The sequence below is a fragment of the Arachis hypogaea genome, chromosome 15, assembly GCF_003086295.3.
Source record: "Arachis hypogaea cultivar Tifrunner chromosome 15, arahy.Tifrunner.gnm2.J5K5, whole genome shotgun sequence".
NCBI lineage: Eukaryota > Viridiplantae > Streptophyta > Magnoliopsida > Fabales > Fabaceae > Arachis > Arachis hypogaea.
The window spans coordinates 108,977,962-109,005,637 of record NC_092050.1 but is presented as its reverse complement, the minus strand read 5'-3'; the positions used below and the strand labels follow the sequence as shown (position 1 = coordinate 109,005,637).

General features: G+C 38.4%; 1 pseudogene; it reads right to left on the bottom strand.

Moving 5' to 3' along the window:
- LOC112748692 (uncharacterized) overlaps nt 1–26,853 on the bottom strand; it is a 28,876-nt pseudogene extending 2,023 nt beyond the window's left edge.
- Nucleotides 26,854–27,676: the final 823 nt, after the last annotated feature.

Here is a 27,676-nt window from a genome sequence, read left to right as displayed (position 1 = left end):
GAGGTCAGGGCTGGCAGCTTTCCAAATCCTTCATTTCTTGAATTCTTCCCTTTTGCATGCTCTTTTCCTCACTTCTTCAACCCACACTTGCCTTGGAAACCTGAAAATCACTTAACAAATACATCAAGGCACCAAATGGGATTAAACTGAATAAAATTGACTAAATTAAGCACAAAAGAGCATGTTTTCACTTTCAAGCACAATTTAGGAAGAAATCTCAAAAGCATGATATTTAGGTGAATAAATGTGGGTTTAAGTAATGGAATCCAGTCAAATCAAACCAAAATATATCGTAAAATATGGATTCATCCATTCCCCCACCCTTAAGCCAAGCATGACCTCATGCTAAACCAACCAAAGGAGATGAATGAAGGGGTAATTATTAATGCAACTACCTACATGCATGTAACTATACTAAATGCTATCTATATATATCTACACTATGATTCCTATTGAGTTTGGCAAAAACAAACAAAAGAATCTCAGTCAATCCAAAGTAGGAACTTAGGGCGAAGACAAGGAAAATATAGCAATATGATCAATGTCCAAAGATTGATTTGAAATTTTCAAAATTAAGTTCAACAACTTGCAAAAAGATACAAAATAAGCAATGGAAACATAGAATTGAGCAATTGAAACCCTCACTGGATGTGTTTACACTCTAATCGCTCAATAGTGTTTAGGGTCAATCACTCGATTCCTCCTTTAATCATGTTTCTCAAAGATTTGCAAGTCGTCTAACAATCAACTAATATTTGATGAATGAATACAAATATCATGAGGGCTTTTGTGGGTTGTAATGGGGCTTAGGTAAGGGTAGGATTAATATGGTTAAGTGGGCTATTAGATTGGATCTTTGATTAGCTCAAGCATCTCACCTAATCCTATATATCATCCTATATACATAACAAAACAATCCTAGCTACCCATTTATCCCTTTCTCACATTCACTCATGCATGCTTCTTTTCAATTTAACCACATATGCATATCTTATTTTCATTATTATTATCTTTTCTTTTTCTTTTCTTTTTCTTTTTCTTTTTTCTTTTTTTTTCTTAGAAAATTTCATTAAATTAACTAAGCTTATTATACGTATGCAAAGAGATGCAATAACTAAGAAGTATGCAATTACGGTACCAAAATATATACATCCTAAGAAGAGAAAATGAAACTAAGAATTCAAAAAGAAGATGAAATTGTTAGGATTAGAGTATGTCACCAAAGATGGTCGATCAGTGACGACCTCCCCACACTTAAAGGTTTGCACGGTCGTCTGTGCACTCAAAGGTGAGCTAGGGGGCTGAAGTGACTTCTAATTGCATCAGCTGGTGGATCAATCAACTACTGCATGCTTTTTCTCCCGCTTTCCTTGTTGTACATAGTGACCCATCCATGAGAAATAAAAGATAAGATAATAAGATGAGTGAATGCAAAAACGAGGAAGCAAAGAGTGTTGTAGTGAGGTGAGAAGCATTAGGATGAGGTGAATGAATAAATTTGTGACATGAAGAAAACAAGTGTATGAATTCTAAGTTGTGCACGATTTAGAACACACACACACTAGCATGGATACTAGGTCACAAGTATAAAACAACATGCACTTCACTCATCCTAGAGTGCTTGAAATACTTTAAAGGAACTTGTATGCCAAGATAAACAAACAAGCAATAAAGAGGCATGAAAGTATTCAAGCAAGAATTAAGGAACTGCAAAATGGATAATGAAGCAAACCTAATTGACATGAAGTGGAAAATATGACAAGCATAGTCCACAAAGCTTAAAAAGCTCAAAAAGTGTCATTAGGCAAGTTTAGGATCCAATTTCACCCTTGCTTAATGATGACAAGTCATCTTAGCCTATTTTAACTAGTCTTTTTCTTTCGTTTTCATTAGAATTATGCACTTTCTTGAACCATAAGCAAGCTAATTGAGTAGATTTTCATGTTTCCCTTGATTGAATCAACCATGTATAAATTCATGCCATTTCATGAGGTTTTATGCTAAAATTGTTGCATATTATGATAGAATGAATATCTCATGATTATGAGCATAGCTTTGATGAGTTTGGTTGATTAATTATAGGTGAAGAAAGCTTGGAGAAAGGTTGAAGTAAGAAGGAATAGCTAGGAGTAAAGAGAAGACAATGGAATAAGTGAAATTGAACCAGGAAGCAAAAAGCTGGACCTAAAGTTAGCATCAAACTTTTGCACAAACTTTTGGTTGAAAAGTTAGCCCCAACGTTAGCCCCCTAACTTGGAGGCTAACGTTGGAACTTGAAAATCACTCCCTGGGTACCAAAAGTTTGCACCAACGTTAGCCCCCTAACTTTGAGGCTAACGTTGGCACATGAAATTTACCCCTGGGCACCAAAAGTTTGCGCCAACGTTAACCCCCTAACTTTGAGGCTAACGTTGGCATGAAGAAATCCTCCCTGGGCACCAAAAGTTTGCGCCAACGTTAGCCCCCTAACTTGGTGGCTAACGTTAGCACATGAAAATCACAAGGAGGAGCAAAAGTTTGCGCCAACGTTAGCCCCCTAACTTGGTGGCTAACGTTGGCGCCACAAGTACACAAAGTAAGGCCAACGTTAGGGTCAAAGTTAGACCCCCTAACGTTGGCACCAACGTTCATATCAGCAAGATGGTGTTAGCTGATATGAAAAGTTGGAGCAAAAGTTAGACCCCTAACTTTTGCCCCAACTTTTGGTCCAACTTTTGCAAAACTCAAACCCGGTTCAATTGGTTCACTTTGGTTCTTCTCCAAACTTCAAGAGCAATCAACCAAGGCCTCTTTCAACCCAATTCCACCAAGAGCAAAGGCCCAACTCAAGGCTTGAAGATCATTTGAAGAAAGTGCATAAATAGGATAGAATTCAAGTTCTTCGGGGAGCTTTCCTTTTGAATTTTCATAATAGTTTTCGGAGAGCTTTGGATATTGAGTGATCTTTAATTTCTTTGTCTTGGAGAAGGAGAATTCACTTCTCTTCCTCTTCATTTTATTGCTTTCTATTTCAATTGCAATTGTCTTGGATCTTGGGTTGGAGAATTGAAGGAATTCTGTTTCAATCTCATCCTTGGATCTCTCTGCTTTGTTTACTGCAATTTAATTTCCGTTTCTATTACTTGTTTCTCATCTACTTTCCTTACAATTTACAATTCCCTTGCAATTGTTCTTGTTGGATCTAGGAAGGCATTGAGATCTAGACTTGGCTTTCTAGTCTCTGGGTCCTGAGATCTGAATTCCTAATTTACATTTTGTTTCTTGCTTTTAATGTTCATTTACTTTACTGCTTCAAGATCCGATTCAACCCAAACCTTCTTTTACTCTTTTGTTTGATGCAAGTTACTTTTCTTTGTTTAATTTCTGCAAATCCAACTCCTAATCCCCTTTACATTTCGAGCTATTTACATTTCTTGCACTTTAAGATTCCGTAATTTACATTTCTTGCACTCTAAGTTTCTGCCATTTAATTTCTTGTTCTTTAAGATTCAGCAATTTAATTTCCTGCTCTCTTTAATTTCATGCAATTTAAGTTCTGCAAATCACAAATCACTCAACCAAATCTTGATTCGCTTGACTAAATTAACCACTACGCTAAAATTGCTCAATCCTTCAATCCCTGTGGGATCGACCTCACTCCCGTGAGTTTTTATTACTTGATACGACCCGGTACACTTGCCGGTTATATTTGTGTGTTTTGGAGGAAATTTATTTTTCACCAAAATACTCATCAAGTTTTTGGCGCCGTTGTCGGGGATTGATTAGATTGACAATGATTAAGTGAAGTGGTGATCTAGATCAAGCACTTTTTCTTTATTTTTCGACTAACCCACTAACTGTTTGATTTTTTGCTTAATCTAACTAACACTTCAATCTGGCAGTAAATTGAAGTGTCACTGGTTTTGTGCATTTCTCATGCTCTGCTTGTATGTCAGGTACAAGAAGAACCATACCCAATTTTCATGAACAAGACGAAAGAACTCTCAGGAGGTTAAGAAGAGCTGAAAGAGGGAAAAATATTGTTGGAGAAGAGGAATCAGACGAAGAATTCCAAGAGATGGAGGAACATTTAACCAATCCACCAGGTGGAGAACACAACAACAATGACAACCCACCCCAGAGGAGAGTTTTGGCTTCCTATACCTTTGCAAATCCTAGACATTGTGGGAGCAGCATCTTGGCTCCAAATGTCAATGCTAACAATTTTGAACTCAAACCACAACTCATCACCTTGGTTCAGAACAATTGCTCTTTTGGTGGAGGACTACTTGAGGACCCACACCAACATTTATCCACTTTCTTGAGGATATGCAACACTGTCAAAAGTAATGGAGTGCCCCCTGACAGTTACAAGCTGATGCTATTCCCATTTTCTCTCAGGGACAAGGCCACTCAATGGTTAGAATCTTTTCCAAGGGACAGCATCAACAACTGGGATGATTTGGTAACCAAGTTTCTTGCCAAGTTTTACCCACCTCAGAGGATTATAAGGTTGAAGGCTGAGGTACAAACATTTACACAAATGGAGGCCGAACCCATCTATGAGGCATGGGAGAGGTACAAGGCTCTGATCAGGAAATGTCCCCCTGCCATGTTTAATGAGTGGGAGAAGCTTCAAAACTTCTATGAAGGCTTAACACTGAAATCCCAGGAAGCTTTGGATCATTCAGCTAGAGGTTCCTTGCAACTCATGAAAACTACAGAAGAGGCTCAAGAACTCATTGATATGGTGTCCAACAACCAATATTTCTTTGCTTATCAAAGAGGCCGCCAACCATCACAAAGGAGAGGAGTAATGGAGCTAGGAGGAGTGGATTCAATCCTGGCTCAAAATAAGATGATGCAGCAGCAAATTCAACAACAATTTGAGCAAATGGCCAAGAGGATTGATAGTCTCCAAGTAGCAGCAGTTAACACCAGCCAACCATCAACCACATGGGGACAGAGTGAAGAAACTCAAGAAGAACAACAACAAGAGCAAGTACAGTATATGCACAACCAAGGACCAAATGAAGTGTATGGTGATACATACAATCCATCCTGGAAAAACCACCCAAACCTCAGATGGGGAGATAACCATACCCAAAACCAACAACCATGGCAGAGGAACCCAAACCAACACAACCCAAGAAGCAACCAAAACCACAACCAGCAGCAAACTAACCAAAACCCCTACAGAAAACCTCAAAACAACTACCCCAACCTCAACCAATACCAATCTAATAACCAACCCACCAACCAAAATGCCTACCATCCACCACCCACATCTCATAACCCACCTCAAGTATCACCTGAAGCCCAAAGAATCACTCACTTGGAGGCCATGATAGACAAAATGTTGAAACACCAGGAAATGGTAACCAAGAATCAGGAAGCCTCCCTGAAGAGCCTAGAGAGACAGATGGGGCAACTCTCCAAGCAAGTATCTGTTGAGAGACCTTTAAACTCACTGCCCAGTGACACAATTCCAAATCCCAAGGAGGAATGCAAGGCAATACAATTAAGGAGTGGGAGAACATTGATAAGCAACAATGACACTACAAAGAAGCAAGCAGAGAACATCAAAGAACCAACGGAGGATGAGAATCAAACAAAGGCAGATGAGGCTAAGGAGCAAGTTGTGATGCCAAACAAAGGCATTGAGAAACTTAAAGAGAAGGACAACCAGCCACATAGCTCAAAGGAAGTAGCTCAAGGACAGCAGCAAATAGGAAAGGGCATCACACCTCCACTGCCATATCCCCAGAGGTTCAACAAAGAGGTTAAAGACCAGCATTTTCACAAATTCCTTGAGATTTTTAAGAAGCTGGAAATCAATATTCCCTTGGCTGAAGCACTTGAGCAAATGCCTCTATATTCCAAGTTTCTGAAGGATCTTATCAACAAGAAAAGAAGCTGGGATGAGAAAGAAACCATAATGATTACTGAGGAATGCAGGGCCTTGATTCAAAAGGGGCTTCCTCCCAAGCTTGAGGACCCAGGGAGCTTCCTGTTACCTTGCACCATTGGGGAATTGACCATCACTAAAGCAATATGCGATCTCGGAGCAAGTATTAACTTAATACCATCCTCCTTGATGAAAAAGCTGCATATAGAGGAGGTCAAACCAGTACAAATGTCTCTGGAGCTCGTAGACAAGTCAATGGTATACCCCAGGGGTGTAATTGAAAATCTTTTGGTCAAGGTGAACAGTTTTATATACCCTGCTGATTTTGTGGTTCTAGAATCAAACGATGATGATGGTGACTCTGTTATACTGGGAAGGCCATTCTTGGCCACTGCTAGAGCCATCATAGACGTAGAGGAAGGGGAATTAACTCTCAGGATGCATGACCAGAGTGTCACTCTGAAGGTATTACCAGAGGCACAATTTAGCAAGGAAAAGAAAGACTATATGAAAAATGACCAGGAAAGTCACAGCAACATCCCAATGCTAAGGATTGTGCAGACTGATGAAAAAGCCCAAGAGGATATTAGAGTATTGGCCACTAAAAAGAGAGATCCCCAAGGAAAACCTACGGCCAGAAAAGAAAGAACAACAAAAGGAAAGATGAAACACAGAAACAAAGCAAAAAGGGGTTGGAAGAACAGAAAAATTCCAACAGAGGGGCTTTCCAAAGGTGACAAAGTGCAACTGATATATCAACAGCTGGGGGCAAATCAACAAACCGAGGATTACTACACTGTCAGCAACATACTATCATTAGAGCATGCTGAAATTGAACACCAGAGAACAAAGAAGAGGATCACGGTCAGAGGAGACAAATTGAGGCCCTACAAGCACCAACCACCATAAAAGAAAGCCTCAATATCAAGCTAATGACAATAAAAGAGCACTCTATGGGAGGCAACCCATGCTTTAAGATTCATGTAATTTTAAATTCAATAAATTATGATCGATTGAGCATGAATTTTTTTTCTCTTTTCATGAACATGTCCATTGACTGCATGCACTATTTTGAAACATATGCTAAGTTTGGTGTGCCTTCAAGCACACTAAACCATTGTTACAAATAATTCTATTTTGCATGCTTGGAGTATCTTGACAAAGCATATGACCGAACACTAAGTTTGATGTCCACATAGCTTCATGAAAAGTAGAAACTCATGCATCAATAATCATACAATTGTTGTTTTTCAAAATCTTATAAATAAAAAAAAAAATTCTTTTCCGGTAATGAAGGCATTAATTGTGATGTACCCTTTGACAAGAAACAAGTTTGGTGTTCATCAAACCTTGATGCACCGATTTAGGGATACAATTGATCCTTCATGAGAAAAAAAGAGAAAAAGAAAGTATGATGAAAACAATTCTTATGAACATTTAACATTTGAATCTCACTAATTGGAGGAAGATACTCATTTTCTTTATATATGACCAAACATTAAGTTTGGTGTCTTCAAGAGAGAGTGTCACGGTTCAAATGATATAAGAATTGATGGTTCACATAGTATTAATAAAAAGAACACTCTTGCTACGGTTGGATAAGACTAATGTATGTTGTCTTGTTGTGGTGACTAGGAGGTCAAAGAATCTTCAAAGAAAAAGACAAGACAAAGGAAAGCATAGCATGAAGACAAAATTCCATCACATGCCTCGAAAAAGAAATCTGCCACTCCTTGAGAATGATCACGGCAAAGGCAGGGGAAGGAGCAAACTTTGTCTTCATTCATCCTTACATGCATACCTTTGATCTCCATAAGTCTAATTGCATCCCAACCCTTCATTGCTCATTTAAAAGCATACCACCTTCAAGCCATGCACATGACCAAATCACTCCAACCTTGGAAACTTTACTCCCTTCATCACTCCTCAACATAACAAGCTTTGTGCAACATTTCTCTTACTTTAAAATCCAACCACTTAAACTTCTCTTCATCAATTCTTGTCATAGCAAGTTCAGTCTCAATTTCTTTTTGCTCCAAACACACATCAAACTCTCCAACATTCTTCACACTCCTTCTCTACCAACCAAGTAACCATGGCCTCCTCCTCAAGAACCAAATGAAGAAAAGGAAAAGATCCCATAGTGGAGGAAGACACACATGAATATGACCAACGGAGATTCAAGTCTTGGTTTCATCAAATGCAAATTCAATGGATGAACGAGAAAAGAATCTATCCTAAAATTCCATTCTTGTTGCCGGATGATGGATGTCAAGAAATGAAGGACAAAATTCGGAAGAGGAGATGGGAGGAACTTGCATCACCAGCCACCCGAATCAATGCCAATATCATAAGAGAGTTCTATGCAAATGTCCCAAGGCTTGACATGCGTGAGCCCCCAACGTACAAGAGCTATGTGCGGGGGGTGGAAGTAGACTTTAGCCCGGATGCAATCAAGAAAGTCTTGAAACTAAAGTCAGTCCGCTTTGATGAACCGGGATACCAACAAAGATTGAATGAGGATCAGGATTATGAGGAGATTGCAAGAGACATTTGTTTTGAGAACTCAGAGTGGGAAGGAGATAACAAGAACAGATACAAGTTCCTGAAGAGATGTAACCTCACTCCGGAAGCAAAAGGATGGTATGAGTTGATGAAAAGATCAATTCTGGGCACAGTGAACACCTCAGAAGTTAACAGGGAGAGAGCCGTGATGCTGCATTGCATCATTGTGGGAGGAGAAATAAGAGTTCATGAAATCCTTGCAAAAGACATTCAAAAGCTGGCTGAAAAGAATTCGGCCGGATCCTGGTTGTACTATCCGAGTACCATTTGGAGGTTGTGCGCAAAGGCTAAGGTTCCAATGGAAGAGGAGAATCCAATGTGGTTAAGCCAAGGCATGCCCATAACCATTGAACGAATGATGATGCCCCTTGAAGCACATCAAGGCCGAAGACCACATGGGGGAAGGGAAAGAGAAGAACCAATGGAAGAAGATGAGCCACACATAGAAGAAGAGCCACAAGAGGAGGAGGAACAGCCACATTTTTTCCCACATGGCAATATGGATATGACTCAAATGCAAGAAGCAATAGGAAGATTGTCACAACAGTACACGAGAATCCAAGAAAGGCAAGAGGAATACCATTCACTGTACATGAAGAACCAACAAGCACAAGAAGAAAGAGAGCTAAGAATAATGAACAAACAAAGTGAATTCGAGTCAAGATTCCTTATGATGCAAGAAGAACATGCTTTTCAATCTCATGAATCTTTTGGGAAGTTGGAACAAATGCAAGCTGAAAATTTGAAGGCTCTCAAAGAGTTCACAACACTCCAAGATGCAAGGTATGAAGTACAAGCCGATTACAACATCAATAGCCAAATCAAACTGAACTATATTGGAGAACATTTGCACAACATGGATCCGGCGTTCCCAACTTTTGATGAATTCTTCAAAAAGAGAAGTGAGGTAGAAGTAAGCAGGGCTATGAGACTTGAAGATAGAGTGGAGGAGGCTATGAATAAGGCTGGCTTTTGGCAAGGTCAACAGGCACCAAACACGGATGGTGGGAACACTAACAGCCAAGTGTATGAAAGGAGAAAGAAAAAGCATGACAAATGAAAGGTGGACTTGCTCCTTATTCATCACTACAAAAAAAAAAAAAAAGAAGCATGCATTCTATCTGTTCTAAGTTGTCTTTGCATCTTTAAGTAGTTCTTTAAAAGTCTTTGCATTATGTTTGTTTCTTTTAAAATAAGTAGGCTAGTTTATGTGTGTGCTTGTGTATTTACTTTCACTTGACAAGAAGCATGTGTTGTCCCCTGCATCTTTAAGTTCAATAAAAGAACAGTTTGAATGTGAAGCAAGATGATCTCTGTTAGATAAAAGTAGAATAAAAGTAAGTGGTGGTATGTGTGTGATTGTATAATAGCTCACTTTTAGTGAATAAAGAGCCAGGATATCTCCTCCTAAGTAGAGAGTAGCCTACTGTCTATGAATCCCAATTAAATTCCTTGGTTAGAAAGAAAAAAAACAAAAAGGAGGAAAGAAAAGAGATCAGAACAAAAGGAAACAAAAAGAAACAAAGCTGGACACCAATAGCTTGAACTTTAAAATATATGCCTGTGATGTCTTTGTGCTAGGATCTGCTTGGATTAGTAAGCTCTTAGGAGTGCATCAACACTCGGTGACTTGGGTTAACTAATCCGGGATCATCAGCTGAAAGTCCACTATCAAGAGCAACCTAACTACAAGGCATTTAGTAACCCAAAGAGGTGCTGGGCATCAATGTTTTAAGAAGGAATGTGAGCCAAGTGTCTATGGTGAATAATGTGTCAAGTATAAAGAAAAGAAAATGAACTTGCTACACATGACACTCAAATAAAGCTTATGAACAAAGTAATAGCCAAGGATAAAGGAATAATGAGAGGTCATAGCAGTATGTCACTTGAAGCTTGAAGGAGACTTTCTAGGCCTAAGAGTCAATAAGAAGTGAGTATTTGCATATCCACACAAAATCCCATGAACTATCAATAATACTTTGTTAGCATGAACATCCTCTTCCATTTCATTCTTTCTTCTCAATAAATCTTTTCTTGCTTGAGGACAAGCAAGCTTTAAGTTTGGTGTTGTGATGACAAGTCATCTTAGCCTATTTTAACTAGTCTTTTTCTTTCATTTTCATTAGAATTATGCACTTTCTTGAACCATAAGCAAGCTAATTGAGTAGATTTTCATGTTTCCCTTGATTGAATCAATCATGTATAAATTCATGCCATTTCATGAGGTTTTATGCTAAAATTGTTGCATATTATGATAGAATGAATATCTCATGATTATGAGCATAGCTTTGATGAGTTTGGTTGATTAATTATAGGTGAAGAAAGCGTGGAGAAAGGTTGAAGTAAGAAGGAATAGCTAGGAGTAAAGAGAAGACAATGGAATAAGTGAAATTGAACCAGGAAGCAAAAAGCTGGACCTAAAGTTAGCATCAAACTTTTGCACAAACTTTTGGTTGAAAAGTTAGCCCCAACGTTAGCCCCCTAACTTGGAGGCTAACGTTGGAACTTGAAAATCACTCCCTGGGTACCAAAAGTTTGCGCCAACGTTAGCCCCTAACTTTGAGGCTAACGTTGGCACATGAAATTTACCCCTGGGCACCAAAAGTTTGCGCCAACGTTAGCCCCCTAACTTTGAGGCTAACGTTGGCATGAAGAAATCCTCCCTGGGCACCAAAAGTTTGCGCCAACGTTAGCCCCCTAACTTGGTGGCTAACGTTAGCACATGAAAATCACAAGGAGGAGCAAAAGTTTGCACCAACGTTAGCCCCCTAACTCTGTGGCTAACGTTGGCGCCACAAGTACACAAAGTAAGGCCAACGTTAGGGTCAAAGTTAGACCCCTAACGTTGGCACCAATGTTCATATCAGCAAGATGGTGTTAGCTGATATGAAAAGTTGGAGCAAAAGTTAGACCCCTAACTTTTGCTCCAACTTTTGGTCCAACTTTTGCAAAACTCAAACCCGGTTCAATTGGTTCACTTTGGTTCTTCTCCAAACTTCAAGAGCAATCAACCAAGGTCTCTTTCAACCCAATTCCACCAAGAGCAAAGGCCCAACTCAAGGCTTGAAGATCATTTGAAGAAAGTGCATAAATAGGATAGAATTCAAGTTCTTCGGGGAGCTTTCCTTTTGAATTTTCATAATAGTTTTCGGAGAGCTTTGGATATTGAGTGATCTTTAATTTCTTTGTCTTGGAGAAGGAGAATTCACTTCTCTTCCTCTTCATTTTATTGCTTTCTATTTCAATTGCAATTGTCTTGGATCTTGGGTTGGAGAATTGAAGGAATTCTATTTCAATCTCATCCTTGGATCTCTCTGCTTTGTTTACTGCAATTTAATTTCCGTTTCTGTTACTTGTTTCTCATCTACTTTCCTTACAATTTACAATTCCCTTGCAATTGTTCTTGTTGGATCTAGGAAGGCATTGAGATCTAGACTTGGCTTTCTAGTCTCTGGGTCCTGAGATCTGAATTCCTAATTTACATTTTGTTTCTTGCTTTTAATGTTCATTTACTTTACTGCTTCAAGATCCGATTCAACCCAAACCTTCTTTTACTCTTTTGTTTGATGCAAGTTACTTTTCTTTGTTTAATTTCTGCAAATCCAACTCCTAATCCCCTTTACATTTCGAGCTATTTACATTTCTTGCACTTTAAGATTCCGCAATTTACATTTCTTGCACTCTAAGTTTCTGCCATTTAATTTCTTGTTTTTTAAGATTCAGCAATTTAATTTCCTGCTCTCTTTAATTTCATGCAATTTAAGTTCTGCAAATCACAAATCACTCAACCAAATCTTGATTCGCATGACTAAATTAACCACTACGCTAAAATTGCTCAATCCTTCAATCCCTGTGGGATCGACCTCACTCCCGTGAGTTTTTATTACTTGATACGACCCGGTACACTTGCCGGTTAGATTTGTGTGTTTTGGAGGAAATTTATTTTTCACCAAAATACTCATCACTTAATTCCAATGCATGAACTAGGTGACTTAAAGAAAAATCAATCATAGCAATCATCACCTAACAAAAAATACATCAAGAAAGAACAAATTGCCTAACTTAGATAATGAAATCAAACATGGTGATCAAACATGCAATTTAGAAATCTAACAAGCGTTCCCAAGGGCAATATTATGAGTTCTTGGTATGCATAAAATTAAAGATGAAGAACTCAATACCAAGCAACAATTTATAACCTCAACAAAGATATCCAACAGTGACAGCAATAACAATATCAATGATTCAGAAACAATATCTCAACACAATCAATAAATCAACTCAATCATCCAACACTTAGCATAAAAAACTGAGAATTAAACTAACTAACTAAGCAAATAACTAACTAACTAACCCAAGATGAGCATGGTATGTGGTGAATGATGGTCGAAGAAGGGAAAGAAGAGAGGAGAAGAGAAAAGAAGAGAAGAAGTAGAGTGAAGAGAGGAAAAAGAAGCATAAAAGTGAGAAAACAGAGGCGTGCGTACGCACAGGTATGTGTGCGTACGCACACTAGGTGGAAAATGTGGTTGTGCGCGCTCACACCAACGTACGGTTGTTGCGAACAGAAGGGGCATAAGGGTCTGTGCGCACGCACAGAGGCATGTACGGACGCACAGAAGGGAGAAGAGGGGGGTGTCCCCATGCACAAGGGGTGCGTGTGCTGTGAGCAGAGGGGGTTCCAAAGGTTGTGCGGCGCACAAAGCTATGCGCACGCACAGGTAGGGTTTTTTTTTAATGAAACATCAAAATGGCCAGCTTTCACGCCATCTGTGCGTACGCACACAGGTCCGTGCGGACGCACAGAGGCAAAATGAGGAGGGTGCGGTACAAGGTCTGCTAACGCTCCCAACAGAAGGTGCATAAGCTGGTGTGCGTACGCACAGGTGGGTGCACGCGCACAGAACGCAAAAATTGGGATTGTGTGTGTACGCACAGGTGTGTGCGCATGCACATGCTCTGTTTTTCTCAAAAAATTTTAGTTCTCTAAAGCACCAAACTTGACATCCAAAATAGCTTTTCAACCCCAAAACATATTATTCATCAAAAACACATAATCTAAACTAAAATCTAATCAAATTAAGCTTGAAATTAAACTAAACTAAGCTATCTACAAGAGACAAAATGCAATAAATTGAAACTATGTACAAAGAGAGGGATAGAAAGGTGTTACCATGATGGGGTGTCTCCCACCTAGTACTTTCATTTATTGTCTTTAAGTTAGACTTATGGAGAGCTTTAATCTTGTGCTTGTATCCATCACGGAGCTCCCAACAATGCTAGATTCTCGACAATTCCCAATTGATTGCACCAAGCTTGGATGGAGTGTCCAACAAGCTATTAGCTCCCAACAAGAAAAACAAAGCAAACAAGAGATGCATATTTACAATAGCAAGAAACAATCAAGCAACATATGTACAATCAACCAAAAAGCAAGCTATTTACAATATTCACATATGCACAATAGTCAATAACGTACACCATTACAACTCCCCGGCAACGGCGCCAAATTTGGGTCATTGATTCCAAACCATACAAAAATTCTCTTATCAAATTTGGCGCCGTTGCCAGGGAGTTGCAATGGTATAAAGTTGTGGGCTATTGTAAATATGTTAATATGTAAATAGCTTATTTTGTGGTTATCTTTGTCTTTGTCAATGGTTAGGATTGGGACCCCAGAGGACATTGGAGATTCAAGCATTTGGTGGAAAAGTCAAGCACAAGCCACCTTAGCAAGGGCTCTCCCAATTGTCTAACTTAAAAACATTAAATAAAAGTTCTTGGTAATATTGTTCTAACTCTTCTCTTTTTGTATATATTTTGGCTTCTCAATCCTAACAAAAGACAACCAAAAAGCAAGCTATTTACATATTAACATATTGATGACAAGCCATCATATACCCTTTTTAATAGTCTTTTTCTTTGTTTTTATTTGGTTTTATGCACTTTCTTGCATCCTAAGAAAGCAATTTGGAATGGAATTGCATAACTTCTCTTAATCAAACAACCACCATATAATTGATACTAAATCATGAGGTTTAGGCCAAATTTAATTGATTTTTAATGATTTATAAACCTTGTGAATTTGGTGATACTTTGATTGGTTGTTTTGATTAATTGTAGGTGAAGAAAAGAAGAAAAGAAGAAAAGCGTGACCTAAGAAGCGTGGTTCAAGGAATAGAAAGTGTGGCCATCAAAGGAGAAAGTGTAGTGCAACAAACCATGGAACCCATTCCAAGAGCACCAAGCACTAAGAGAGCGCTACACTCACTTCCAAGGGACCAAGGCACAAAGCTCAGCTCACTTTGTGAGCTGAGCACAACACAAGGCCAAGAAATAAGAAAATGAGGAACCAAGCTCAGCTCACAAAGTGAGCATTATCGAGAGCGCTAGAGGAGAAATTCAAGAAAAATGATTTCCAAATGCATGCTCCAAGACTTGAACCCATGACCAAAGGGAAAGGGTGGAGGCGCTACTCTCATGGAAAATAAGCCAAAATTGGCCAAATGCACTCCCCAAGCTTCGAACCCCACACCTTGAGGAAGCAAGGAAGCAAGGCAACCAAGAAAAGGGGTAGCGCATGCTTCCCATGGGTTTCGAACCAAGGACCCTTCCTTGGATACACCAAAGCTCAGCTCACAAAGTGAGCTGAGCGCTACTTCTTGATGCATGGGGGCACATCTTGACACGGCCAGGAAAGGAGTGGAGCGCATGACACGGTCCAAGGGGCAGCACAACAAATTGGCACTAAGGCACCAATGCTCAGCTCACAAAGTGAGCTGAGCTCTCCCCTGATGCACCCCAAGATAGCAGCACGCTATCAATGCTTCCCCACACTAAGTGTCGAAGCTCAGCTCACTTTGTGAGCTGAGCACTCCCCTGGAAGCATATTACCCATGGGCTGAAAATTCAACCAAAAGTCCAATTTAATTCAAATCTTCACCAAATCAAAAGCCCATCCAAATTCCAATATCCAAGAATAGAAAGTGTATAAATAGGAGTTAGTTTGATGTAATTAGGAGAGCTGAATTTTACTTTTGAATTTTCCTTTCATTTTCATTTTGAGCTTTTAGTTTTGAATTTAGATTTCAGAGAACTTGGGAGGAGAATTGATCTCTCTTCTTCTTGGTTCTTGCTTGAACACTCTTTAATTTTCTTGCTTTGGATCTTTGGTGGAGAATTGAAGAAATTCTGTTTCAATCTCACCTTGAGATCCCTTGTTTATTTTCTTTCTGCATAATTGAATTTGAATTTCTGTCTACTGCTTCTTCATCTACTTTGTTTCTGCAATTTACTTTTCTTTGTTTCTTTTGCAATTGCTCTTGTTGGATCAAGGAAGGATTTGAGATCTAGACTTGTTATCTAGTCTCTTCCACTCCTGAGATCTCAACCCCTTTTAATTTGCTGCACTTAAGCACTGCTTCCTAGTTCTTTAAATTCTCAAGTCATTTTACTTTTCTGTTAAGATCTACTTCACTGCGCTTCAATTTTCTCTTTTATGTTTAATGCCATTTACTTGTTTCTTGTCTAATTCCTGCAAGTCCACGTCCCAATCTCTTTTATGATTCAAGCAATTTACATTTCTTGCACTTTAAGCTTCTGTTATTTACATTTCTTGCAAGTTAAGTTTCTGCACCTTATTTTACATGTTCTTTAAGATTCAGTATCTTTATTTTCCTGCTCTTTAGTTTACTGCAATTTTCCCTTTCCCTTTTACATTCTAAGCAGTTTAGTTTCTGTTAATCACAAACACTCAACCAATACTTGATTCGCTTGACTAAATCAACCACTAAACTAAAATTGCTCAATCCTTCAATCCCTGTGGGATCGACCTCACTCATGTGAGTTATTATTACTTGATGCGACCCGGTACACTTGCCGGTTAGATTTGTGTGTTTTGGTGGTTAATTTATTTTTCACCAAAATACTCATCAAGTTTTTGGCGCCGTTGCCGGGGATTGATTAGATTGACAATGATTAAGTGAAGTGGAGATCTAGATCAAGCACTTTTTATTTTTCTGTTTTTGACTAACACACTAACTGTTTGAATTTTTGCTTAAGCCAATTAACATTTCACTTCAGCCATGGATTGAAGTATTATTGCTTTCTGGTGCTGTGATTTTTATGCTTTGGTTGTATGTCAGGTACAAGGAGAATTATACCCACCTTCTGTGAAACTGACGAAGGAATCCTCCGAAGGCTAAGAAGGGAAGCAAGAGAAAAAAATGTTTCTGGAGAGGAAGAATCAGATGAAGAATATCATGAATTGGAGGAACACTCAACAAATCCACCAGTGAGAATGGCCAACAACAATGCTCAACCTGCAAGAAGAGTGTTGGCCTCTTACACTATCCCCAATCCCAAACATTATGGGAGCAGCATCCTCACCCCAAATATTCAGGCAAATGACTTTGAGTTGAAGCCTCAACTAATCACCTTGGTGCAGAACAACTGTTCTTATGGAGGAGACCCCTTAGAAGATCCAAACCAGCACCTATCCACCTTCCTGAGGATATGTAACACAGTGAAGACCAATGGTGTGCATCCTGACAGTTACAAATTATTGTTGTTTCCATTTTCCCTGAAGGACAAAGCCACTCAATGGTTGGAGTCATTTCCAAGAGAAAGCATCAACAACTGGGAGGATCTAGTGAGCAAGTTCTTAGCCAAGTTTTATCCTCCTCAAAGGATCATCAAGCTCAAAACAGAGGTCCAGACATTCACACAATTGGATGCTGAAAATCTATATGAAGCATGGGAAAGATATAAGGCTCTGCTGAGGAAATGTCCACCAGAAATGTTTACTGAGTGGGACAAGCTGCAGAACTTCTATGAAGGACTTACTCTGAAGGCTCAAGAGGCACTAGACTATTCAGCAGGAGGCTCAATGCAACTCATGAAGACAGCTGAAGAGGCCCAAAACCTCATAGATATGGTGGCAAACAATCAATATTTCTTTGCTCATCAAAGACAACGCCAGCCATCCCAAAGGAAAGGAGTATTGGAATTTGAAGGTGTTGACACTATTTTTGCACAAACCAAACAGATGCACCAACAACTTCAGCAACAAATGGAGAGTATGGCTAAGAAAATTGATGGACTGCAAAGTGCTGCAGTAAACATACAAAGCCAACCTCAAACCGCACATAGGTGGAATCAATCTGAAGAAAGTCTTGGGACATTCAATTATGAGAAACAACGCCCTGAGCAGGTGCAATACATGAACAACACCTCAAGTTCATTCCAACACAACTTCCATGGTGATGCACACAAAGCACCCTGGAGGACTCATTCTAATTCAAGGTGGGGTGAGCATCAGAATCAAGGACAAAGGGACTCCAACTCTGGCAGCCTCAGTAACACAAACAACCAAAGCTATTCATTCAATAACACTAACCAATTCAAAAACCCACAGAACACACACCACCAACCCCATAACAACTCACAAAACCATCAGAATAACTCTTCTACATCCACATTCCACCCACAAAATATTCCCGTAGATGATTCAAACAACCTTCAGCAACAACCATCTCATCTCACACAACCACAACCAAATCCAGACTCCCAAAGAATCTCTAGTTTAGAGAATTTAATGGAGAAACTCATAAGAAATCAAGAAGCAGCAAGAAAAGATCAAGAGATGGCAAGCAAAGACCAAGAAGCATCAATCAGAAACCTTGCGAGGCATATGGAGCAAATGGCTAAGCAAATTTCAGAAATGGGTGAGAAGAGAGCAATTACCTTCCCCAATGTCGCTGAAAAAGAAAAAGGAAAAGCTACAAAGTGGGAGGAGTGCAAGGCAATCATAGTGGGGAGTGAGAAGACTAGGGAGAAGGAAGCCATCAATCAAGAAGAACACAACAGAGAAGTTCCACAAGAAGAGACAGAAGAGAGAAGTGAAGAGGAGAGAAAGACCAAGAATGTAAAAAGCCCAAAGAGAGATAAGAACATCCTTGAAACACAGTTACAAGAGAAAAAGGAAGGGGTGAAGCCACATATCCCCACACTTCCATACCCTCAGAGGTTCAAAAAAGAAAACGAGGATAAGCAATACTCAAAGTTCCTGGACATATTCAAGACACTCAGCATCAATATTCCTTTCTTAGAAGCACTTGAACAGATGCCATTATATGCCAAATTTATGAAAGAAGTACTCACAAAGAAAAGATCCCTGAAGGAAGGACAGATTGTTGAGATGACAAAGGAATGTAGTGCTATCCTCCAAAGAGAGTTGCCAGAGAAGAAAGATGATCCTGGGAGTTTTTATATACCTTGCACCATAGGAAACATAACAATTGAAAAGTCATTCTGTGACCTCGGTGCAAGCATAAACTTGATGCCTTTGTCCCTAATGAGAAAACTTCAAATTTCTGAGCTGAAGTCCACACGAATAGTTCTCCAAATGGCTGACAAATCCATTAAGCAAGCACTGGGAGTTGTGGAGAATGTGTTGGTAAAAGTGGAAAAATTCTTTCTCCCAGCTGACTTTGTTATCTCAGATATAGAAGAGGACCCTAACACTCCTATCATCCTGGGGAGGCCTTTCCTAGCTACAGGCAGAGCATTGATAGATGTTGAAAAGGGGGAATTGTTGCTAAGAATGCATGATGAGCACCTAGCATTCCATGTTTTTAAAACCTTGCATGAGCCAATTCAAGAAAAAGATTCTATGAAGAATAAGGGCAGAGATCAAAGTTTGAAGGAGGTAGTCAATGAGTCAGCTCCAAGACTTCTAAATCCATGCTTGAAAGCAGTAGAGATGGTGCAACAAACCAAAGAAATCAAAGAGGAACTAGATCCAAAACCTCCAGATGAGAAATTCAACATCTCAGAAAAGGAACCACCAAGGCAGGGGGTATCTTTTGAGAAAGAAAAGAAGAAGAGGCCAAGAGGGTGGAGAAACAAGAAGATCCCTACTGAAGGCTTTTCACCAGGGGATAAAGTAGTGTTAAACACCCAACCAATGAAGGTGTGTCCACAATTATCTGAGTACTATACTGTGAACTGGATCCTTTCACTTGAACACCTAGAGATCATCAAAGAGAAGACCGGAAGGAAGTTCACAGTAAGAGGAGAAAAGCTAAGGCACTATGCTTATCAGCCTCCATGATCAAAGAACAAGATGTCAAGCTAGTGACAATAAAGAAGCGCTTGTTGGGAGGCAACCCAACCTGAGGTAATTTTCTCTTCATAGCTAATTTAATAAAAGAGTTGAGTATATTCCTCTGTATTGCAAGAAGCTAAGTTTGGTGTTGCACACCAAAACAATCTAAGGGAGAGTGAAGGATTCTAAGTTTGGTGTCCCACCAAAGTCTCATCATAAAACGCATTCTCACTTTCTACATAATGCTAGCTTCAAGCATTTAGATAAACTAGTTAACTATTTACTGTTTCATAGTTTTTAGTTTTATTACCTTTAGCATGAAAAAAAAAAAAAAAAAGATTTCACAGATAATTAATTTGCTGCATGAGAGACATTGGCAAGGAACTAAGTTTGGTGTTCACACACCAAAGTAAGTTCAAAAGCCCACAAATAAGCTTTGCATATTAACCGGGTACATTAAGGGCTTGAGAGGCAAGCCACTTTTGAGGATTATGCAGGAAATAGCCAACAAATTAAAGAACACTTGCATTATGACTCAGAAGGAGCAAACAGAAGGAAGAATGAAAAGCTGCAACCCAACAGGTTGTATTTATACTTGATCCTTGTTGTTATATAATGATTTAATTCAGAGATTCCTTTATGTCTGGCTGGAATGATTATTTAGTTGCAAGTGGAAGTACATGTTGAAAAAGAAAGCTATCTGCATAATTTTTGCTTGAAAGTTATCTGCACAATAATTGTCATCACTCATTAACTTGAATACTTTGTTTTGTTCCCCCTTGCTGTTTGAATAAAAGAGAGATGTTTGGTTTAGAAAAGTAATTGTTCAATGTCACAGAAGTTAGAATGAAAGTTAGTGGTGGTGTGTGTTTGATTAATTGTTAGCTCAAAGAATAAAAGCTGCAAAATGACATGTTTCTTAAAGCCTAAGCTAGTTTGCTGCTATGATGTCTCAATCAATGAAAGTACCTTGAAAGTAAACCAAAATAGAAGAAGAAAAAGAAAGAAGAAAAGCCAAAAGTTAGCAAAGAAAAAAAAAACAATAAGGCTAGACACCAATAGCTTGGACCCTAGGACATATGCCTGTGGTGTTTGTGTACTAGGATATGCTTGGACAAGTAAGTTCTAAGGAGTATTTTGAAACTTGACAACTTAGATCAACTGATCTGGGATTGCCAACTGAAAGTCCACAATAAAGAGCAGCCTAGCTACAAAACATTTAGTGATCCAAAGAGATGCTAGGCATCAATGATCCTAGGAAGAACAAAATGAGCCATGTGTCTGTGGTGAAGAAATGTTGAGTAAAATAAGGCCAAAGGTCACTGCAACATTTGACACCAAGTCTTCAATAAGAAATAAGCTCTGTAATGCAAAAGAAAGAGAAAAAGCTAACAAGGGAATGAACAAAAAGTGAGGATTCATAGCAGCAATCTTAGTGAACTCTTAAAGGAACATTGTTTGTTTCAACAGCAAGTAATAAATGAGCTACTTTTGATCTGCATAAAACCCCATAGACCAAATTCAACTATCTGCCTAATAAGAACACATACACTTATCTATTTCATTCTATCTTCTCTTATGTTTAATGCTTGCTTGGGGACAAGCAAGTTTTAAGTTTGGTGTTGTGATGACAAGCCATCATATACCCTTTTTAATAGTCTTTTTCTTTGTTTTTATTTGGTTTTATGCACTTTCTTGCATCCTAAGAAAGCAATTTGGAATGGAATTGCATAACTTCTCTTAATCAAACAACCACCATATAATTGATACTAAATCATGAGGTTTAGGCCAAATTTAATTGATTTTTAATGATTTATAAACCTTGTGAATTTGGTGATACTTTGATTGGTTGTTTTGATTAATTGTAGGTGAAGAAAAGAAGAAAAGAAGAAAAGCGTGACCTAAGAAGCGTGGTTCAAGGAATAGAAAGTGTGGCCATCAAAGGAGAAAGTGTAGTGCAACAAACCATGGAACCCATTCCAAGAGCACCAAGCACTAAGAGAGCGCTACACTCACTTCCAAGGGACCAAGGCACAAAGCTCAGCTCACTTTGTGAGCTGAGCACAACACAAGGCCAAGAAATAAGGAAATGAGGAACCAAGCTCAGCTCACAAAGTGAGCATTATCGAGAGCGCTAGAGGAGAAATTCAAGAAAAATGATTTCCAAATGCATGCTCGAAGACTTGAACCCATGACCAAAGGGAAAGGGTGGAGGCGCTACTCTCATGGAAAATAAGCCAAAATTGGCCAAATGCACTCCCCAAGCTTCGAACCCCACACCTTGAGGAAGCAAGGAAGCAAGGCAACCAAGAAAAGGGGTAGCGCATGCTTCCCATGGGTTTCGAACCAAGGACCCTTCCTTGGATACACCAAAACTCAGCTCACAAAGTGAGCTGAGCGCTACTTCTTGATGCATGGGGGCACATCTTGACACGGCCAGGAAAGGAGTGGAGCGCATGACACGGTCCAAGGGGCAGCACAACAAATTGGCACTAAGGCACCAATGCTCAGCTCACAAAGTGAGCTGAGCTCTCCCCTGATGCACCCCAAGACAGCAGCACGCTATCAATGCTTCCCCACACTAAGTGTCGAAGCTCAGCTCACTTTGTGAGCTGAGCACTCCCCTGGAAGCATATTACCCATGGGCTGAAAATTCAACCAAAAGTCCAATTTAATTCAAATCTTCACCAAATCAAAAGCCCATCCAAATTCCAATATCCAAGAATAGAAAGTGTATAAATAGGAGTTAGTTTGATGTAATTAGGAGAGCTGAATTTTACTTTTGAATTTTCCTTTCATTTTCATTTTGAGCTTTTAGTTTTGAATTTAGATTTCAGAGAACTTGGGAGGAGAATTGATCTCTCTTCTTCTTGGTTCTTGCTTGAACACTCTTTAATTTTCTTGCTTTGGATCTTTGGTGGAGAATTGAAGAAATTCTGTTTCAATCTCACCTTGAGATCCCTTGTTTATTTTCTTTCTGCATAATTGAATTTGAATTTCTGTCTACTGCTTCTTCATCTACTTTGTTTCTGCAATTTACTTTTCTTTGTTTCTTTTGCAATTGCTCTTGTTGGATCAAGGAAGGATTTGAGATCTAGACTTGTTATCTAGTCTCTTCCACTCCTGAGATCTCAACCCCTTTTAATTTGCTGCACTTAAGCACTGCTTCCTAGTTCTTTAAATTCTCAAGTCATTTTACTTTTCTGTTAAGATCTACTTCACTGCGCTTCAATTTTCTCTTTTATGTTTAATGCCATTTACTTGTTTCTTGTCTAATTCCTGCAAGTCCACGTCCCAATCTCTTTTATGATTCAAGCAATTTACATTTCTTGCACTTTAAGCTTCTGTTATTTACATTTCTTGCAAGTTAAGTTTCTGCACCTTATTTTACATGTTCTTTAAGATTCAGTATCTTTATTTTCCTGCTCTTTAGTTTACTGCAATTTTCCCTTTCCCTTTTACATTCTAAGCAGTTTAGTTTCTGTTAATCACAAACACTCAACCAATACTTGATTCGCTTGACTAAATCAACCACTAAACTAAAATTGCTCAATCCTTCAATCCCTGTGGGATCGACCTCACTCATGTGAGTTATTATTACTTGATGCGACCCGGTACACTTGCCGGTTAGATTTGTGTGTTTTGGTGGTTAATTTATTTTTCACCAAAATACTCATCACATATTTACAATAGCCCATAACTTTACACCATTGCAATCCCCGGCAACGGCGCCAAATTTGATAAAGAGAATTATTGCCAGTTTAAAATCAATCAAAAAACAAGCATTAGTTCGTTAGTAGTATAGTCTAAACCAACAATGAATTCTCTAGATAAAATATTTTAAATTCAAAATATAATAGCCGAGATCAAGAGTAATTCAACCTCGGATCATCTTCCCTAGGAGTTGTAATTAAGTGTACAATTTATTGATTATGGGAGAAATGGGGGTTGGATGATAGCAATTGACAAGAAATTAAAATGCAAGAAGGTAGCTTAACATGCAAGAAATTAAATGAAGGCAAGTAAAGGCAATGAAAATGGAAATTAAGTGCTAAAAAAGACTCTTGGAAAGAAGTGGGTAATTAAGGATTCCTATCCTAGTTGTGGACCACAAACATGGTAATTGTGTGTGGATTAATTCCAATTAGTGAACCCTACATCGAGGATAAGTCAACTAGGCATAATTAATCTCAATCCCTAAGTCCTAAGTCAACACTAGTGGGTCAAATAGAGTCAAGAAAAACCAAATTAATTAACAACCCTCACACAATGTGGAATGGACATCCACCACTCAAGTTCACCTAAACTACACAATTTCTCAACCAAGAGTGAGAAAAACTAAGCAAAATCCCAACTAAGCATTTTGTCAAATACTTGGTGGGCATGTAAAGAAAGCATGGTAAAATGACAAGAAATAATAAATGCTACAATTACTAAGCAAGAAAGATAAAGATAGCAACTCAATAAAGCAATAAATGACATGAAAATATAAATTGCATTAAATGTAAAATTAAAATGATAAGAGTGTTCATAAGCATAAAAAGCAACAAAATGAGAAATTAACATGATAAACTAAAGAGATTAAGACAATAAAGTAAAGAAAGGTAGAAGAAACTAGATCAAAATAAGAATTAAACATAGAAATTACAAGGAAATTAAACTAAAAACCCTAGGTTCTAGAGAGAATGGGGAGCTTCTCTCTCTAAAAAATGAACTACATGACTAAAATCTCCCTAATTGCTCCCCCCTTCATCCTTCTTCAATTTGGCCTCAAATAGCTTCAAAAAATGAGTTGGATTGGGTTTTGAGGGCCCAAAAATCGCTGCCAGTGAGTTGCAATTAATGACGTCACGTGGAGGGACCTGTGCGGACGCATAGATGTGTGCGTCCGCACAGATGTTAAATCCTGACTTGTGCATACGCAAAAGTACCTGTGCATACGCACACTTAGACTTATGTTCACTATAGCAAATTGTATATCATTTTGAAGCCCTGAATGTTAGCTTTCCAATGCCGTTGGAAACGCCTCATTTGGACCTCTGTAGCTCAAGTTATGACCAATTTAGTACAAAGAAATTAGGGCTGGTAGCTTTCCAAATCCTTCATTTCTTGAATTCTTCCCTTTTGCATGCTCTTTTCCTCACTTCTTCAACCCATACTTACCTTGAAAACCTGAAAATCACTTAACAAATATATCAAGGCACCAAATGGGATTAAAGTGAATAAAATTGACTAAATTAAGCAGAAAAGAGCATGTTTTTACTTTCAAGCACAATTTAGGAAGAAATCTCAAAAGCATACTATTTAGGTGAATAAATGTGGGTTTATGTGATGGAATCCACTCAAATCAAACCAAAATATATCGTAAAATATGGATTCATCAGATACCTGATCTCTGGTTAATAAGCTAATTACATGATAGAAGAAAGTTCTTTTAGCTGTTGAAAGATTTGAAGAACATCGGAGGTAGGAAAGGATTCCTTCCTAGCTTACATTGTCTTGGTATTATCTAGCAGTATTCCATCCAAATGAAATGGAAATAACAAGTATGTCTCGTGGTTCCAAGATTTTTGTGGAGTAGGCTGCCAACAACAGGGCCATGTTCAACATAAATATAAAAGCATAACAACTGTAACAAAGGAAGGAACAATTAAGTTGCAATTCACACATCATTTTCATTCCCATGTAGTGAAATTATCACTTATCAACCTAGAACAATTAAGAAACTACACTAGCAATGCCACATCATACCACACAATTTATACATAATTCCAACCAAGTTTGGAAAACCAGATCTTGTAGCAGCAATAGATTGAGGTCCTTGTAAAATAGCACCATTAGTAGTGATATTATGTTTTCAAAGACATAATACCATAAACAAGAAGCTATTCTTATCGAAATAATCCAAATTTAAAAGGTTGAATAATAAACTAAAATCAACTTTGCCATGATATGCAGGATTTCACTTGGTACATATCACTATCCCATTACATTGACAAGCTTTGAGAGTCTCATTCTAATCCCTTCGTAATCACATATCTCAAAAGAATTTTTGTTGAGCATCCATAAGAAAAACTAGATACCCATCCTTTTTCCATTCAAAGTGCACATAGGATAGATGAATTACTTTCAATTTAAACCGGTTAAAATAAAACACCAAATACTGACTGTTGAATGCTTTTTTTGTCAAGGCATAGTTCAAGCGCCCGTAGAAGGTATCCCGTGGAAGGCATTGGATTCTACAGCCTTCATACATAGTATCTGAAAACTGCTGAATTCTAAACCCAGCAGATAGCATGTTTAAAACTTCAGGACATAAATCCAATTACATAGCCAATGCTAAAGAACAAATATGGAGGTTGAATAAACAGATCATTTTCTTGTTTTGATGAATTTATGTTTTTGATATGATTCAGAGAGGAGCGGGTATTGACTACTGCTCTAACTACTTTCCTTGACAGAAATGATTGCATGATTGAGAAGCAGGAGCAGATTTGGGTGGTTGAACAGTGATGAAACACGGATCTCCTCCCTGACCAACTCCAGTTGCTCATTGCTCTTGATGAGGACCTTTTTCATAGCATATGTTCCATCTTCTACATAAAAACACATCAACAATGTATCAATTTCACTCCGCTGAATCAAATTATGTATGCCACGTATTCAGAATCTTCTAAAAGGACAAGTATTACAACAATGAAAGCAAAAACCCTAGAAATGATGATTTTATATTTAGAGGCATTAAGCAATAAAAGAAATCATGTCGAACGTATGCTTATAAAAAATGATGCAAAATCATAATCAAAATGCAAAATAAAAAAGAAAACCCTAAGAAGCAACAATCAGAACCATAAAAAAATCAGAAAAATTGAAATAAAACCCCCAAAATCAGAACTATCAAAGAACCCCAAAAATTCAGATTCAATGCATTCAGAAATTTCATTCCCATAGTAAAATTCAGAATCAACGCATTCAGAAATTCTATTTTCATGCTAAAATTCAGAACATTCTCATTCTTCATTCAGAATCAATGCATTCAAAAATTCCATTCCATAGTAAAATTCAGAAGCTTCTTACTAATATGCAGAGGAGGAGGAGGGGGTTATAGCTGTGTGTAGTGTTGTCAGAGCTTGTGAAGAGGAGGAGGCGAGACAGGGGAAGAAGAGGAAGAAGGAGAAAGAGAGGGGTTTCTTGAAGATGACCACATACGTGGAGCCAAGACAGGAGGAGGAGGAGCCGTGGAGAAGATGGCCGCGCCGACGATCGTGGAGGAGAGCACCGCGCCTACGCCCATGGAGGAGAGCAACACGCCGACGCCCGTGGAAGGGAGCACCGCACCGTTGCAGTTTGGGGTGGACAGCACCGCGATCGAGACCTGCTATCGTATGTGGAGGAGAGCCGCGATCGTGGAGGGTGTGTCGCCGTTGGGGTTCGTTTCAAATGTTAGGGCTTACGATAGTGATGAACTGAAGAAAGTGATGAACTAAAGCAAACATATCTTTTCTTTTTTTTTTCTAAGTTATTTAATTGAAAAATAATTGGTGGGAATATGATGGAAAATTTTTCTCTAAAATTTTTAACTACAAATCATTTTAGGCAATTTTTTATAAATGTTATTTATTCAATTTTTTTGATAACCCTTATAATAAGTTATATTTTTATTTAAAAATATTGTCTTAAATAAATTATATTGTAACATTTTTTAAGTGTTGTTTTAGATGTCAAAGATAACACTTTTTATGGGTGGCCAAAAATTTTGTTATCTTTGCCTTACTCAAAGGCAACTTGTAAAAAATGTTGTCTTTTTCTATCTAAGGCAACTTTTGTTAAATGTTATTTCGAATAAGGGTTACCTTTGGCCAAAAATATTGTAGTGAAAACAATAAATGCAGGCTGCATTTTGGGCCAAAAGAAAATAAAAAAATTCAAAAATTCCGAAAAAGATAAAACACAGGCTGCATTTGTTTAGTTTCATAAACTAAAAAAAAAAAAGAGTAAAATGCAGGTTGCGATTTTTGTCCATTTTATTGCACTACACAAAAATTTTTTCCATATGAAAAAAAATTACCCAAATTTGGTCCTTGAAGCTTTCATGAGACCAAACATTTCATTGACAA